We start from the raw sequence: 5,946 nt of genomic DNA on the forward strand, positions 1-5,946 counted from the left end.
CCATACACTGCACAAATCTTTTTTTGCATTTCACTTGCGTTTTTACCTTTTCTGAAATAATAAAGCATAATATGCTGAAAATGTTGCTTTTTTTCTTCCATCTTCAATATTAAAATGGCTACACAAAAATTCACCAATTTGGTAGGGTTTTTTAAAAAAATGCACGCTGATATGACAGCTGTCACAATACAATCTAACAAAAGTGTTTCAAATGAAGCTAAAGACAACAAGTGCTACTAGAGCCAGCTTATGGAAAAAACAGCGAACGAACTTTTTGGCCAACCCAATATAAAAAGAGGCTCAAACAAACTAGTAGGTAGGTAAATACAAATCATCACAGCCCTCATTTTGGCAAAAACAAACAAACAAATGGAACACCAACACTGAGTCTTATAACATTATGTGAATTAGTTGCCTATTACTGTTGTAACAGATTATCAAAACTTTAGTGGTTTCAAACAACACAAGTGTATCATTCTACAGTTTGGGAGGTTAGTTGCTCAAGATCCCTCTCACTGGGTGAAAGTAAGGGTACTGGCATGGCTGGTTCCTTCTGAAGGCTCCAGAGGAGAATCTACTTCTTTGCTTTTTCAGCTTCTAGATGTGGCCTGCATTCCTTGGCTAGTGGCCCCTTCCTCCATCTTCAAAGTCAGCAGTGTACAATCTTCAAATCTCTGACTCTCTGACCTCTTCCATCCTCACATCCCTTTCTCTGACTCTCCTGACTCCTTATTATAATGACTTCTGTTATGACATTGGGCCCACGCGGATAATCTCTCCATCTCAGACCTACATCTGCAAAGGTAATGTTCCAGGGACTTGGATGTGGACATCTCTGGAGGCCCATTATTCAGCTTACTAACTATATCATGTAATGAGGAAACTGTGGAGAAATGGTAACACTTTTACTTTGGAAATGTAAACTGGCACCACTACTATGGCAGGCAATTGTGCATATTTAGTGATGTTAAAGAACATCTTTCAACTTATCAGTAAACTTTCTTATGGCTACGTCTGAAGAATTCTCATACATAAACACACAAAGAAACGTGCCCCAGAAGACAGATACAAGAACATTCATTGTAGCAGGGATTATAATAGTACAAAAGTGAGAAATAACTCCAGTTGTCTTAGTTGTAAGATTAATTCAAATTGAGATTATAAGTGAACTAGATGTTTTTGTATCAACATGTATAAATCTCTCAGCTTAAAGCTGAGGGGGACAAAGGAAGCTATAATAGGATGAACGTATTAGAATATGATTTACGTAAATTGTTAACCCTACGGATTTACACATACATAGTAGAGATACAAAACCATGCCTGAACATGTATTATACTAACTTCAGGGTGATGGTCAAGTCTGAGGAGGGAAAGATGAGGAAGGGATAAGAGAGAAGTGTGGCTTTAGGTATTTCTTTAACTGTTTATTTAGATATTTGTTTAAGAATTTAAAAAAAATAAAAAGATAGAGAAATCTGAACCCAATATGGCAAAATGTTAATGTCTTTTTAATGTCAGTAGTGAGTATTATAGATGTATGATAATATTTCAAAATAGATGTTTTCAACTCTCAGACATCCTGGACCCAAATAAATTACTTTTCCTAAGCTAATATCTTCTAGAGAGTTCTGATCATTAAGGCACTGCCAGCTTTTTTGTTTTTCACATTTTTGTCCTGAAAATCCATTTATTGTGAATTTGATTCATGAGAATCATTTCCTTAGAGCCTCATCATCCTTAAAGTAGGATCTAACCTAATTTCTGCTATAAGATGGCTAATTTCTGAGCCTAGTTTATTTGCTTTGCTTTTTTTTCTACCGACCATTCCAGTAGCCATTAGGATACCTCTGATCCAGCTTTCACTTTTTGTGATTTCATGTAAATCACTTAATTGTCATTCTTCACTGATAAAATGATGGTAGTAGACTTAAGGATCTTCAAGTTTTAAAATTTGAGTCCTCTTTATTTTCTTTGACTTTTTAATATATAAAGCAATCTTGCTAACTATGTTGTTATCCTCTAGTATTATCTACTAGGCTTGAAAGAATTGCTTTGGAGAATACCAACCTCTTAACTGGTTTTTAAAGGACCACTGAAATAATTAAAGACACTTACAGACTTGCAACAGCACTGACAGTACTAAACTGCCACCAGAGTGCTATTGATAGGGTGCTTGAAGATCTAATTTTAAGTAATGAGGTGAAAGACACTGCCCTAGTCTTCTTTCCAACACTTCAGTATTTAAATGTTAAAAGATATGCTTATGGCTTGCTCTCTTAGTCTATTAATCAAAATATTAGAATAGCTGGTATCATAGCAACATGGCACATATGACCTCTTCCCATCCTTTCCTGTGTTACCATGTTAGCTTGCGGTCATTCCCTGTATTATACGAATTAACTCCTTTTCAGCCTGGTGCATTAAATAATGAGTGTTCTAGAGTACATTATAGCTCACAAAGTTTCCATCTTTCTTAGGAACATGCATAGATTGTATGTAAGCAAGGTGGTGGCTTTAACAGATGAGAATATCCTGCCAAAGACAGAGAACAAAAAGTCTCAACCATATTCTCAAAGAGTTTACGTTGCTTATTTTAATTTATGCTCAAAATAACTTTGTAAAGTTATAAATTATTATGCTCATTTTACTGATGAGAAAATTGAGACTTATGATGAGAGACTAGGTATCTTGCCCAAGGCTGAATAATAGGAAGAGCCAAGATTTAAACTCTAAATTCACATTTTCTTCCGTTTGATTGTAATACCTCTCCTAGCAGAAAACATAAAATATAATAGCAAGGGGCTTCCCTGGTTGCGCAGTGGTTAAGAATCCACCTGCTAACGCAGAGGACACGGGTTCGAGCCCTGGTCTGGGAAGATCCCACATGCCAAGGAGCAACTAAGCCCGTGCGCCACAACTATTGAGCTTGCGCTCTAGAGCCCGCACTCTAGAGCCCGCAAGCCACAACTACTGAGCCCCTGAGCCACAACTACCGAAGCCCGTGCACCTAGAGCCCATGCTCTGCAACAAGAGAAGCCACCTCAATGAGAAGCCCACGCACTGCAACGAAGAGTAGCCCCCGCTCGCTGCACCTAGAGAAAGCCCGCGTGCAGCAACAAAGACCCAACGCAGCCAAAAATAAATAAAATAAAAATAAATTTAAAATATACATATATATATAATAGCAAGCAAAATCTTGACAAGTTAAAGAAATTACAAATTGGAGAGGTACTGAAGTCAGTTATTATTTTCCTAAAGCAAATTTCGTATTTGGAGCTTCTTCAGAGACGTTGAGAGAAAAGTATCCTGCTAACTAAGATGTGTCTACTTGGAGTCAGCAGCTTTAATTAATTTATTAAAAATGTACTGACAGTACCACTCTACTGCATGTTTGGTACTATCAGAGAATTATTCAGACACTTTTAGAAAATTATTTTGCATGCTGTTTAGCTATTTGCATGGAGAGTACAGTTGTCACCTCTGAACTGCTGTTTTACTTTGCTTTCTACGGTTTCAGTTACCTGTGGTCAACTATGGTCTGAAAATATTAAATGAAAAATTCCAGAAATAAATAATTCATAAGTTTTAAATTGCCCACCATTCTGAGCAACATGATTAAATCTTGTGCCATCCGCCTCCCTCCCGCCAGGGGTCCCCAACCATCTACACTGTCTGCATCTGACACCCAACCATCGACATCATCATGGCTCCATGAGTCAGGATCACCCAAAGCAGATGATCCTTCTTCTGACTTACTGTCAGGCGGTCAATAGTAGCCCAACACTATGTCATTCACTTCATTTCATCTCATCACATGGGTGCTTTATCATCTCACATCATCACAAGAAGAAGGGTGAGTACAGTACAATAAGATATTTTGAAAGAGAGAGACCACATTCATGTAACTTCCATTACACATATTGTTATACTTGTTCTATTTTATTGTTATTATTGCTAATCTTTTACCATGCTTAATTTATAAATTAAACTTTATCATAGGTAGGTATGTATAGGAAAAAACATAGTATATGCAGCCTTTGGTAGTACATGTGGTTTCAGGCATCCCCTGGGGGTCTTGAAACACAGCCCCACAGATAAGGGGGGAGACTACTGCATTCGCTCACATTTGAGGAGGTCAGTTGCAGTTTGAGTAAGAAACAAAGTCAAAATCAGGATTGATGAGAGAGAACACAGAGAGAGGAGAAAAGGCAAAATTCAGGCAATCAAAGCATGATGAATCTTGTTTACAGTTTTTTGTATTTTGCGTTTTTTTTTGGATAAACTGATTAGCTGGCAGCCGACAGAGAGGGCAGTCTGGACACTCTGTTCTTGAGCAGGCTGATTAGTGGAATCAACAAAAAACAATTTTAGTTGTTTACAGACTCTCCTTGTGAAATTTAAGCTGAGGAGCACGCGAGGGCAGTCTGCCTCTGAGTGACGTCACCTGGAGTCTCCACTGGCGTCTCCACCTTGGTTAGGGCTGATCTGTGCCATTCCCTTTCTGAGTGATTCTCAATACTGTCCTGTCCTCTATCCACTCCGTGATGGGTAGGTCTGAGATGAGGTTCCTGGATGCTTTTCCACTTAGGGAAACGGATGGGAGGAATGGGGTGGTAGGATAGGTCATCATTTTGGAGACGTGAGGAATATGACAAGTCAACGCTGCATGCACAAGTGAGAGGGAACACCAGCAGCTTGGTAGTTTGGAGTATTGGAAAGGCAGAGCTGAAGCTGCGAATGTCACAGGGGTCAAGTTGGGGAAGACCCTGAAGGCCTCACCAACTTGTTAAGATTGTGTCCTGGGGGCAACGTGTGGGCATCAGAGATCTTTAAGCAGGGGTCCGGCATGAGCAGGTTGGCATTTCAGGATGTCTTCTCTGGCTGCAGGGAGGGCTGGAGTCTGGAACCAGACGCCAGAGGCAAGCCGTTGCAGGAGCTCCAGAGGGGGGAGTTTTTGTCTGCATCAGGGACTGCCTGGCGATATCTTGTATTTCTTTCAACTTTAAATATAAACAGTTTCAGGTAATTTAAAAAATCATAACCTCAAACTTCAGAAATCAAAGTCTTGTGAGAACTGAGGCTGGATTATTCTCAAATGCCTAATATTGTAAACATTTACTCAAATATCTCAACTTTGTTTACATTTTTTATTTGGTATTTGGAAATTCAATTTGGTGTTTTAAAGGCAATTATTCCTAAGCCCCTCAAAATTAGCGAAGATTTTTCATTTAGAGGATCCTAAGGGGCATCCTAAACAAGTGTTTGAAAGTCCTCTGTTTGATACCAAAAGCTGTGTTTGCAAAGGTACAAGAAATCCTAGGGTCTCCTTTGCTGCATTCTCCATCCAGAGACTGTGACTGGTTTGAAGTAGAGTTAGAAGGTGTCATAATGCATTTTTAGTACAAAATTATCTTTTATATGAATTGCTGCAACATCTTTTAACTGGACTTCCTATCAGAAGTCCTGCCCCACCTCCATCCAACAGTTTCTATGGTTTGAACAGTCTGATTTTCTACTTGAAATACTTCAAAATCTTCCCATGGTGGTGCAGTGGTTAAGAATCCACCTGCCAATGCAGGGGACACAGGTTCAAGCCCTGGTCCAGGAAGATCCCACATGCCGCGGAGCAACCAAGCCCATGGGCCACAGCTACTGAAGCCTGCACTCCGAGAGCCCGTGCTCTGCAACAACAGAAGCCGCCGCAATGAGAAGCCCACGCACCGCAACGAAGAGTAGCCCCCATCGCCGCAACTAGAGAAAACCCACGCACAGCAACAAAGACCCAACACAGCCAAAAATAAATAAATAAATAAATAAATTTATTAAAAAGAAAATCTTCCTGTGGTCTTTAGGGGAAAGTCTGAACTCCTTAATATTGCCCACATCGTTTTTAATGACATCAGTTCAATGTACTTCTCTTTCCACATCCTTTGCCTGAAAAGAC

This window comes from Physeter macrocephalus, chromosome 18, assembly GCF_002837175.3.
Source record: "Physeter macrocephalus isolate SW-GA chromosome 18, ASM283717v5, whole genome shotgun sequence".
NCBI lineage: Eukaryota > Metazoa > Chordata > Mammalia > Artiodactyla > Physeteridae > Physeter > Physeter macrocephalus.